Below are 13,432 nucleotides of genomic sequence, written 5' to 3'. Positions count from 1 at the left end.
CGACATCCAATAATTTCTCCAGCTCTGCTTTGACTAATAATGCCACTTGTGGATGCATCTTTCTTAATTTATGTTTTACTGGTTTTGCCCCCGTTTTAACTGTCAATTGATGCATTACCAAATTTGGATCCAATCCAAGTATATCAGCAAATGACCATGAAAAATTGATTTTTCGTTCTGTGAAGAAACTTATGAACTTTGATCTTTCTGTCTTTGTCAAAGATTGAACCAGGAATATGTTGTGTGGAACTTCTTCTGTGACAATGTTTGTTTTGATAGTCTCCTCTACCAACATGGATGACTTTTCCTCATATGATGCTGGGAGAATGTCGAGCCTTCCATCTTTGGGTGCCTCAGAGAGGTTTTCGCCCTCAGATACATCCTTTCTTTTTACATTTTTGGGGCTAGACAGTGCCACAATGTGATTTTCACCATAAGACCCTTGATTTGTTTTTATTTTTATATTTTTGCGACTAGAAGGCCCAACACCCTCACCAAAATATGCCATGCTATTGAGTTCTATAGTGTATCCTACCTTATGGTCCCCAGGGGGAAGATCATCTCATATTCTAAGATAGTCAATAAAAGCTTCATCATTTTGGAATGTGTCGAATTGTGTAGGTCCTTCATGGTCCCAGTCAATAAGTTGGTGGTGAACAAGGGGAAGGCCTTTGATGTCTTCAAAGTTAGCGGGGCTAAGGGTGAAGATGCAGTTATATTCAGGTATGTCAAGGTAGTTATCAAGGTCATCATTGGCACTCTCCTCATCTATCTCAATCATGAACAAATCCAAATTGTCATCACTACTAGCGCATTCTAGGATAGGTTCCCTCATTCTATGTGATTTCAACCTAGAACTTAGAGGCAAGGACTGTGTGGGATCCTCAGGGGTTGTTTCTTGATCAACTTTGAATTTTCTACAAAATTCCTCTTCTTCTGCGGGTTCACCTGGTTCTCTAAATGTCTCAGTGAGCTCATAGTCACTGACGAATTTGTCTGAACCCCATTCCCATTCATTGGAGTCTATGGAATAGTGATTCTCTTGTTTAGCTTTGATTTGTAATGCTTTTCCTGTCTTTTGAGTATTTACCTTGAAACTCATGAAACCAAGTCCTTTGGAGCATTCCTTTTTGAATGTCAATTCAGGTTGTAAAGGTTCAATGATGCCTTCTTTTCTTAAGCCAAGAGGACTTTTGCCATCATACCCAAAATTTTGTAGGATCTTGAATTGTTTGCTATACTTTTCACATGGTATGTTGATATGATCTTGTGTATCATTTTCAGGGTCTTTGTAAATCATTTTGTATAAGTCTTCTTCTTCCACTTCACCCCATTTTTGGAAGATTGTAGGATCCCATTTAAGTGTAATGATGGATACCCACTTAGTAGGATGTGGTCGTCCATATTCTTTTGGTGAATTTATGACTTGTTGTAAGTACATGGTTTGATTCAAAGTGTATTCACCCATGCCCTTATCCTGGAATTTTCCTTTAAGCTCACCTTGTTTTGATGTCGAAGGTTTTAATGATTCCAGATCAATGTACGTAGAAGAAGGGACAGCTTCTTGAATACTTGGAATGATCATCTTAGTTTTCAATCTCAAGTTATTACAGTATATGAATGGATTAAGATCTCCATTAACTGTTATTTCAACTCCATTGTGAGGAAATTTAATGCATTGGTGATATGTAGATGGGACTGCCCTCATTTCATGAATCCAAGGATGTCCTAGTAATATATTGTACGTGAGATCCAGGTCTAGGACTTGACAAACCACATCCTTTGTAACTAGCCCAACTCTGAGAGGTAAGGTGACTGTGCCTTTGGATGAACGCTCTTCATCATCATATGCCTTGATGGTAATTTTGTTTGTAGAATTCATAGCTTTATCAGAATATCCCAATTGTTTAATAGTGCTCAAAGTACAAATGTTTAGACTTTATCCTCCATCTATTGGGACTCAATTTATTCGGTGTTTGTGTAGGAAGGCTTCAATGTGTAAAGGTGCATTATGTGGTTGACTTACAGAGGCATCATCGACTTCTGTGAATGTAAGGGAGTGTGGAATGGAAGGTATCCCATCATGGCTTGAAACTGGTCCACATTCAGATCAGTAGGAACAGTAGTGTCTCTCAAGATTTTATCAAGAATGGCTTTATGTGCTAGGGATATGCGTAAGAGCTCAAGAATGGAGATGAGCACGGGTGTTTTCCCTAACTGTTCTACAAGATCATACTCAGGCTTGGTTGATTAGGAAGTAGTGTTTTTAGCTGGAGCACCTTGCAAAGTGAATTTACCTCGACGAGTTGTAACATTACATTCAAAGGTAGGTTTGGAAGAAGATCCAATGCCTTTTAGGACAATCTTGGGTCTTTGGGTAGAATTCTCAGGCGTTTTGTCCTTGATGATAATGGTAGAAACATAATTGTCCATTGAAATGTGATTGATAGTTGAATCATAATTATAAGATTCTCTGGTATAGTTGGTTTGGTCATCTATGGCTTTAGATTTTCCTTTGTCATGTTTTGGGAATGGTTCCTTAAATATCTCATGTTCCTGATTGAATGAGTGTCCCTCAATCTCAATGTTGCCTCTATCAATAAGATCTTGTATGATGTTCTTCAGTCGATGATAGTTTTTGTAGACATCTAAAAATGGTCAACGCTTGCAGAGTCATACTTTAACATCTGCGCATTGCCTTATTTTAGGGTTTTTGCATTGCATTAACATTTCTTCTATGTTGTGCGCTTGGTCTTTATCATTTGCGAGCATTGAGTCCTTCTACATTCCTCATTTTTCTCGCTTTAGAATTTGGTCTTGTCAATAACAATCTTCAGTCATGATTTTGGTCGATCTTATCCTGTCGCATCAATGTGCATGCTCATTTATCATCATTTTGGACATCGTCAATCCTAATCGATGATAGAATTAGGGTTTTGTTCTCTTGTCAATCTTTCAATCATCTTTGGCTTATTAGTAATCATTTGCGATTACCAACTTGTCAATCTCATCATTTTGTGATCAATTCATCATCGATCCTTGTCCTCTTGTCAATCTTGTCATTTAGCAATCGATTTGTCATCGATCCTTGTCCTTGTCAATCTTGTCATTTTGCAATCAATTCGTCATCGATCCTTGTCCTGATCAATCTTGTCATTTGGCAATCGATTCGTCATTGATCCTCATCCTTTTCAATCTTGTTATTTTGTGATCGATTCATCATCGATCCTTGTCCTGATCAATCCTATCATTTATTGATTGATTCGTCATCGATCCTCGTCCTTGTCAATCTTGTTATTTTGTGATCGATTCGTCATTGATCCTTGTCCTGATCAATCTTGTCATTTTGCGATCGATTCATCATTGATCATTGTCCTTTTCAATCGTGTCAATTTGGATCAATTAGTCATTGTTCCTCGTCAATTGGCACCTATCAATTTGATCTCTTTGTCAATCTTGGTCAATTTGTCAACCAATCTCAATCATTTGTCAATATTGGTCCTTTGTCAATCAAAATCATGATCGAATCGACTTTAATTTCTTGCTATCTTGACCTAATTCCTTGTCCTCTTATTTCTAGGGTTTTATGATTTGATCATTAAATCCTTTTCTTCTTCTTGGTGGGTTAAATAAATCTATTTATTTATTCCTAGGTCTTTTCATGAATTAATTAATGGATGAAAACCTATTAATTAATTCACCTAATTTCTATTTCATATTTTTCCTCAATTTTCCAATTTACTATTTTCTCCTAATTCCTAGTTTCTATTTCTCCTATTTTCTTCAATTTTTCTAATTTTTCCCCTAATTTCATGGGAGTGGTATTTCAATTTTGTCATAATTTGTCATAATTTGTCAATCAATCAATCTTGCATGTCAATTTTGTCATAATTTGTCAATCAATCAATCTTGAATGTCAATTTTGTCATAATTGTGTCAATCAATCAATCTTGCATAGAAAAAGTCAATCTTGTCATAATTTGTCATATTTGTCATCCTTGATTTGAAATTTCCTTTCAAATCTCTTCATGCTAATCTTGTCATCTCTCCAATTTGTCTATAAATTGGATGATTTTCTTCAAAAAAAAGATCAATCACATTTTCGAGTAACCATATGCTACAGATTTCATTAACAACTTGCTTTCCACTTGCAAATGCACTTCGTAGGTGAGAACAACATCAAATTGGAAGGTGAAAGAAGAAAAATGGAGCCACATGAAGGAGATATCTACATTTGGTTTGCTTTGATTTCATTTTGAATATCTTGTCTTCATGTTTTCATTGATTAGATTAGGATTGTTTTCATTATAGTTTTAGGTATTGTGATTGTCCTAATTGTTATTTGCTTTGATGAATCCTCAATTTCCTAGTCTACATTTTGGTGAACCCGACGTGAACTAACCATTTAACCATGTTTTTGAGTGCTTTTGAGCTGATTTGCAGGTGAAAACTCAAGAAATAGGGTGACTCAGAGCTTTCTGGACACTTCTATGCCTGTGTCAAAGCATTTTGCGCCTGTGTCAGGGCATCCTACGCTTGTGTCAAAGAGATCTGTGCCTATGTCAAAGAGATCTGCGCCTGTGTCAAGGCATTCTACGCATGTGTTAAGGAATTTTGTGCCTATGTTGAGACATTCTGTGCCTGTGTAAGGCCAGAAACAGAGGTGAAACCAGTGTTTTTACTTGCCAATTACTTTGTTTTCATTTTGTTCTTATATTCTGGTTTTTCTTTGGTACTGATTCTCTGTGCAGCACCTTGGCGTTACGTGTGACGAATACATGAAAATGAAACTACTAACAAATCTTATGCAGGACGCGGTCAAAGAATTCTATTAAAAGATCTTGCATGTGATTTTTAAAGTAGTTGCACATTTAAATTATTAAAGGTTAATGAACACCATGCATGCTTTGTCTATTTTTAATTTGATTGCATGTTTTAACCCTTAGAATTGGGCCTGCCTCCCGATCTGCTTGGCACTTTACATAGGAATTGGTTAGAGGGAACGACCCAAAGTGGTGATGGGCTAAAGCCAAGCTCTTCTAGACCACTCTAAATAACTATGGATGCAACAAAAGTTGTAGACAACGGGTGCTGGAATGGTATTGCGATAATTTATTCACTAGATCAATACCCACCCGAATGGATGCCCTTACTAGAATCCCTTGTTTTTAGAGGCCAAAATCCTTCTATCTGTTGGCTCAGGCATTGTGATACGTGCATGCCAAAGACACCTCTCATGTACTCCTTAGTTAGAGATAGAAAGTTCTTGGGAAGTGATGCCCCTTGAACTTGAAGCTTGGTATGCCCGAGAAGTGAGTGCACTGTAAGGGGGAGCCAGTGCTACCAAGTGTCTAGCTATCCGGCTGAGTGTTGTATTTCGAGTACAGGATTCAATAGATATTGCCCTTGCTAGCCATAGGATTTGTTGTAAATGTGCTTGATTGTCTTGAGTCAAAGTCAAACAAACATTTTGTCTTCCGTGATTGTCAAAGGTTAAATTAAAAACAAACTTTCAAAAGTGCTCATAATCAACTCAGATTTTCAAAAATCAACAACCTTCAACTCAAAACACAATCCGAACAAAAGTCTAAATTTGTCCAAGTATTCATCCAACATTTGAATATGGCTTGTCAAAACATTGAATGTCTTTGTTTCAAAATTCATGTCACTTTAGGCTAGGTTTTGCATAGTCCCACTTAGGTCCTAAGGCATATTGTCATCTCCTTTCATTTTAGTCCTTTTCATTGTAAGCATCCTCATTTTGCACTTAGGTCCAAGATCATTTTCCCTAAGTTTGCATTTCATTGTCATACTCAAGTTAGGTTTCCATTTAGGTAACATTCATGCATTATCCTTGTCATGCTAAAATTAGGTATTGCCTAGGTTGCATTTCGCATATTCCAAGTCATTGGTCTTCGCATATCCTTGTCACTGTATTGTCATATTGTCTTGGCTTCTTCTTGTCATATCATATCCTTAGATAATTTTCATGTCCTAAGTCATTGTCATAATCATTTCCTTCCTGCATTTAGTCTCAAAAATTTGATTTGTCAAACTTGGAAAATCAAAACTTTGGATGATACCCTAAGTTGTTGTTAGGGAGTCTTGACCTAGTCTAAAAATTTGTCCTTTCATTAATATCACTTTTTTCAAAACCTATCTTAGTATCCAAGCATATAGGTGCGACATTGTCAATTTGTCCTATTGTCATTTGGTCCTTTGTCCTTTAAGGTCTTGGCTTCATTCCAACTTCCCAAGGTTGAGACTTTAGGTTTACATTTCAAAAAGCTTGTCAAAATATTGAAAAACAACAAAAACATAGGTTGCATTCTTGCCATAGATTGCATTTTCATTACATTTAGTTGCATATCATACATCATCCTTTTAAAAGTGAAAAAGTCCCAAAAATATTGCATTTGCATAGTGACATGCCTGTTGAAACAAGGTCAAAGTCTAAGAAGATGGGTGAACCAATATATCAACCCATGGACAACATATCAAACTCACAGTTTCAACCCAGTCAAACATTACACATTGAAGGTTCGTCAAATACATCATTACCACAATATGGAATGGTTTAACTTGGACCACCTCCACTATATGAGCTAGTGTTTGTACCCATGAAACTAGGATATGGAAGTGTTCCACCAACGCCAAGGGAAAATGCACCTTTTGACTAGAATCAACCGAACATACAACATGAAATTCAAACTCAAACATTACATGAGAAACAAACTCTTTCACAAGGATTTGATTCAGATCAAGGCATTCAACAAGAAACAAATCCAAATATTTTACCAGATTCTTCATCAGATTCTGATGCTTCTGATGATGTTGATATGCTTCTTAAAGACCTGAAATTGACAAAAAAGATGGATAAATTCTTGAACAAGGTCTTTAAGATGCTTCCACAAAAATATCTTAATATGATGAGTAATGTGACCTCCTCAAATGAGCAAAATAATGTGCAAAGACAACAAGATGGTGATTTGTTAAGTTTCTCTCCACATCCAAACGAAGAAAATGTACAACAAGAACCTCAACACACATTGTTGAGTAAGCGTGTTTCACAAACTTTGACAGTGACTATTCCACAAAAATCAACATTTGAAACAATAAACAATCCATTTTTTACTACAACACCTTTAACACAAGATCAAATGATGGCCACACAAATGTAGACAGGTGTACCTCAACAAGAAGTGATTCCTCACATGCCTAAAATTGGAACCAAATCTAAGATGTAAGAAAGCTTTACGACTGGAATGCCTGATCTTCCGAATGTTCAAAACAATTCTACAATGCAACAAAGTTCATACGTCCTGTCAAGCTCAATATGTTTGGCAAATACTCAAGTACCCGTTACGCAAAATATATTGACAAATCCTTTGATAGTGACAACACAAAAGGCCACAAATAGTGATGTTCACCAACAACAAATGCTGCAACAATTGAGAAATACACAAAAAGCACAATCGAATGCATAAACACACAATGCACAACAACAACAATATCGCATTCAACAACAAGTTGCAATGTCTTCAGCATCATTACAAGTCAATTCAAACTTGCAACCACCACAATGGATTGGACAAACAACACAGCAAGTCAATGCAAGTGCCATACCCCATCCAAAGGAGAAACAACAAAAACCTCCCAAATAAAGTTTTTTGCAAATGATGGGATTTACATTAGGACAACAACAATTGGCACAAAGTCAACAAATGCCGATTCATCAGCATCAACAACAATATGTGCCTCAATATGTGCTAGGACAAACAAGTTATCATACATCACAACCACAACTGATGTCCATGCAATATCAATAATACCCTCAATTGCAATATCAACCAAGGCTACCAATGATGATCCCATCACAAGAAACACCGCAATAGGGTCAATGTCAAGGCATGGCACAACCACAGCAACAAGAGCTGTATCAAGAACTTTATATGCCAGAGACACCAAAGACAACAATTTTAGAATATCAACAGCCAATGGAGAACATGATGTATCGACAAAGAGTATACCCAATAATGAATGATGAACTTCCAAAATCTTCGATATCTGACACAGTTGCGCAATAGCTTGAGAAGTTACAATGAAAAATTGAAGCATTGCAAACCAAAGAGGCAAAGAAATCATACACTGATCAAGATTTATGTCCTAATCCATTTGACAAGAGCTTGTACATGCCTCCCTTTCCTAAGCATTTTGAGGCACCTCATTTTGAGAAATATAAAGGGACAGGCAACTCGAAAGACCATATACGAGCATTTTTTGCAGCATGTACTGAAGTGAGCTATGAGGAAACATATTTGATGCACTTATTCACATGAAGTCTCATAGGACAAGCCATGGATTGGTATTCACATTTGCCAGGGAACATAAAGACATGGCCGGAATTGGCTCAAAAGTTTATATCCCACTTCGCATTCAACATTGACACCAAAGTGACCATGTCAGATTTATGCAACACAAAGCAAAAGCAAGGTGAACCATTAGTGACTTTCTTACAAAGATGGTGAAGCTTATATAGTCATTCTTCCCTAGATATAGCTGAAGAACAACAAGTGAACTTGTTTATTTCAAAATTTGGTCCCAGAAATGATGTACGAGCTTAAACTGAAAAGTCCTAGTACCATTGAGAAGCTCATTAAGAAAGGGATGAACATTGAAAATGCTCTTGTGGCTAAGGGACTCATTAAACTCAACAAAGACAGTGATAACACAAACAATTCAGGGGAGAAAAATAGATTTTGGTACAAAAACAAGAATGTCACTAATGATGGAGTTGTTGATGCAAGAGTAGTGAATGCAAATCAACCCAAGTTCACGATAAAGAAATTGAGTGCTCCTAATATGCCAGCTATGCAACAAAATTAGACACAAGCAAGCAATGTTATTCAACAGCCACAACACCAACAGTATAACCAACAACAAGGTCAACAACAAAGCCAACAGCAAAAACCTTTTAGATCAAGGGATGGGCCCCCTTGATAGTTTAGACCATTGGGGGAGCCTATCGAGTCAGTAATGAAACAATTAATACAAGCAAATTTTATCAAGTTACCAGATGTCAAGGAAGAACCATTGGTAAAGCCGCATTGGTGGAATGATAATGCATATTGTGAATACCATCGGTCAAAAGGACATAAAACCACATCGTGTTTTCAATTCAAACATATGATTCAAGACTTGTTAGATCAAGGAGTAATTGAGGTAGACCCGCCCAACATGACTTCTAACACTGATCATACAATTTTCAAAACTCCTTTGCTTGATCATGACAAGGGTAAAGCATCTTCTTCAAACTCTACCCAAACAATGAATCTTAATTATGCAAATAATGGTTATAAAAATGTCATCAATTGTTTTCAAGCATCAAATGAGTATGTTTCCACCATAAGAGTAAAGGGACAAGATCCTTCTTGCGTAGTCACCACTCGTCGATCTAAAATAGTCCTGAAAGGAGCTCCTGCAATTCCTCCCAAATCCACTCCTACGAGTCAGTATAATCTCCTAGATCATCTGGGGAAGACACCTGCACAAATATCAATTCTTGAGTTATTGAGAATGTCCCCCATGCATCGCGTAGTCTTAGATAAAGCCTTAATTGAATCCACCATCCTAACAAACATTGATGTTGACCAGTTTCAAGCCCGAATTGGACATCTTGTTGTTTCCCAACATGTTGCCTTTTCTGATAATGATATTTCCCCTGATAAGCTCCCTCATAATGATCCTTTACATCTTGAAGTCTTTGTCCATAATTGCAAGATCCGATGAGTCTTGATAGATGGCGGAGCAGGTCTTAACATCTGTACCTTGAGAGTGGTCATTGGTCTTGGTTATACAGAAAATGACATTGATTCTTCCAGAAGAATAAAAATCAAAGCATATGATGATGCTGAGCACCCATCTAAAGGGGTAATTTCATTGCCTATCAGAGTTGATCCAATGACAGAAAACACTTTCCTGCAGGTCCTAGACCTCGATCTCCCTTACAATATGATTCTTGGCCATCTGTGGATCCATGCAATGAAAGCAGTTCCATCTACTTATCATTAGTGTTTAAAATATCCTTACAATGTGACTGAGATAACAATTCTAGGAGATCATAATCCATTTCAATTTTGTGCTAATCTAAAGGATTCCCCGTAGCAACAAGTCCCAGTCAATAGAGAGGCCCACTCACATAATTATGTGGATCCTAATGAGTTGTTAGATGTTGTCAAAGGAAAATTGAAGATATAAGACCAAGGATGCGGAGAGTATTCAATGGCTCAAACATTCTTTATTGGGAATTTACCAATATCTCCAAAATCACATGGCAAACCACATTTGTTGCAAAAGGAACCTAAGATAGTCATTCAATATTAGCCCCCCACTACATTTACAAGATGGGGTGAACTTGACAAGGAAACTTTGGATGATGGTGTCATAGATTCGCTTTATAAGGATCCAACTAAGACAACACCTGTCAGCTTGCCCATGGAGTGGTATGGCAAAGGGTTTACTATGCTGTAGAAAAAGGGATATGATGGTAGTAGTGGTTTGGGCCCTAACAAGAAAGGGAGACTGGAACCTATTATTCCTAAGATGCGACATCCAACTTTAGGGTTAGGTTTTGTACCATTGTGAATTGGAACATCATTTACCAAAGTGACCACATGTGGAAAAGGGCGTGACTCTGATGATGAAACAACACCTGAGGATATCCAACCTGAAACTGATTCTAATGAATGGGAATGGAGTTCCTTTTCTTCTAGCTCCTATGCCCTTGAAGATATTTTCCTTGACCCTGGTGATTTGCCCATGGAAGATAAACATGAAATAACTCCCCCTCCCAAAATGTGTCCTAATGCTTGGATAGAGTCATTCTGGGACCCAAGCTCCAAATCAAATATGAGCAGTTCAGAAAGTGATACCATAGACATCGTTATCCTTACCATCTCGGCCCTAACTCTCCCTGAAACCGATGATGACATGCCCCTTGTCTATCCACAGCTTATCCAACAGGACCAACAAGAACCGCTCAAATTGGATTGTTTTCAAAATGATGAAGCAATTGTAGAATTCCTTGGACTACGGGAAGGCATACCACAAGGTGATCATAAGGAAGGATTTTCTATTGATTTAGATTCCATAGCATATTTTGGGGAGTCAACTCCATCTTCTAGTCATAAAAATGAAAAAGAAAAAGTAAAAAATCAAAAGAATAGGTCTTTGAGTGAAAACCGTAAGGCACTCTCTGATCATGAAAAAGTAAAAATAAAAGACGTACCTGCGGGTGAAAACCTCTCTGAGGTGCCCAAAGGTGGAAGATTGGACATACCCTCGTCAAGTTAGGATAAATCAACATTGCTTGTGGAAATGACCAAAGAGATAAATTTGGGTACACCTGACAACCCTAAGGTCATTCATTTTGCTGCTTCTCTATCAAAACAAGAAAGAATATATTTTGTCAATTTCTTTCTCAAGAAAAAGATCAATTTTGCATGGTCTTATGCAGATATGCCTAGCCTTGATCCTAAATTAGTCCTTCATCACTTGCCATTAAAACTAGATGCCAAGCCCGTCAAACAAAAGCTTAGAAAGATGCATCCCCAGGTGGCTCTCTTGGTCAAAGTGGAACTCAAAAAATGATTAGATGTGGGCTTTATCAAACCAATTGATTATGCAAATTGGATTTCAAATTTGGTACCAGTTAGCAAAGTAACTGGGGGCATCCGAATCTGTACGGATTTTAGGGATCTTAATAAAGCATGCCCTAAAGATGACTTTCCACTGCCGAATATAGACATCATAGTTGACATGACTATTGGATATGAGATGCTATCATTGAGGGATGGTTTTTTCGGATATAATCAAATTTGTATTGCTCCTGAAGATCAACATAAGACTGCATTCACATGTGCTTGGGGTACCTACTGCTGGAATGCGATGCCCTTTGGCCTTAAAAATGATGGAGCAACATATCAAAGAGCTATGACAACAATTTTCCATGATTTTATGCATACTTTGATGGAAGACTATGTTGATGACCTATTATGCAAATCTAACACAAGAGATAGTCATCTAGCTATCCTCGGCCCAATCTTTGATTGAATGGAAACCTACGAGCTCATACTCAACCCAAAGAAATGTGTCTTTGGTGTCACAGCTGGCAAATTATTAGGGTACATTGTTTCTCACAGAGGCATCGAAGTAGACCTTGAAAAGGTTAAAGCAATAATGGATATGCCTCCTCCTTCAAATCTCCATCAATTAAGAAGTCTGCAAGGAAAGTTACAGTCAATCCGCCAGTTTATAGCTCAATTGGTAGACAAATGTCATCCCTTCGAGCATTTATTGCATAAAGGTGTCACTTTTAAATGGACTGAGCAATGTCAATCAACATTTCAAACTCTCAAGGATTATTTGCTATTGCCACCTATTCTAATGCCTCCTATAGAAGGGAAGCCATTCATATTGTATATCTCTCTAACTGAAATGGCACTGGGAGTTCTCTTAGCCCAACAGGATGAGAAAGGCAAAGAATGGGCTATTTATTATATCAGTCGGACGCTAGTAGGCTATGAGCTGAATTATTCAACTATTGAATGGGCATGTTTAGCAGTGGTATTTGCAACACAGAAGCTTCGACATTATATGTTAAATCATCAGACATTGCTAGTTGCAAAAATTGATCCTTTGAAATACTTGCTTAGCGGGGCAACTTTGATAGGTCGCCTAGCAAAGTGGGTTATGATCCTCAGTGAGTTTGATATTGAGTACATTAAGAGAAAGGTAATAAAAGGACAAATCATAGCGGATCAACTTGCAGAGGCACCTATTCATGATGATCATCCAATGTTGATGGATTTTCCAGATGAACTAGTCTTTGCTGTCACATCTTCTAATGAATGGAAATTATATTTTGATGGATCCCATACCAAATTCGGGTCCAGAGCAGGCAAATTGTTTGTCACCACTCAAGGTGATGCTATTCCCAAATCCTACAAAATAACTTTCCATTGCACCAATAATATTGCAGAATATGAAGCTCTGGTCATAGGACTCCGAGTAGCAATCCACTGGAACATCACACATTTGCAAGTCTATGGAGATTCCCAGTTAGTCATCCATCAAGTGAATGATGACTATGAAACAAAAGATGAAAAGCTTATTCCCTACAAGCATATGGTGTATTTATTCAAGACAAAATTTACGGTTATCCATTTCAGTCAAGTTCCAAGAATTCAAAACAAGTCAGCAGATGTGATGGCAACTATTTCTTCCATGTTAAATATGCCCCACAATATGGACAGATGTGAATTTTTGGTCGAATAGTTGCTTGTCCCATCTTTTGAAATTCTGACAGTAGATGTGATGTGTGTTCTTGTTGGTCCTAATTCCCCATGGTACAATGACATCTATCAATATTTGA

Source organism: Cryptomeria japonica, chromosome 10 (genome assembly GCF_030272615.1).
Source record: "Cryptomeria japonica chromosome 10, Sugi_1.0, whole genome shotgun sequence".
In the NCBI taxonomy this organism is placed as follows: Eukaryota; Viridiplantae; Streptophyta; class Pinopsida; order Cupressales; family Cupressaceae; genus Cryptomeria; species Cryptomeria japonica.
This window is presented reverse-complemented; position numbering follows the sequence as displayed.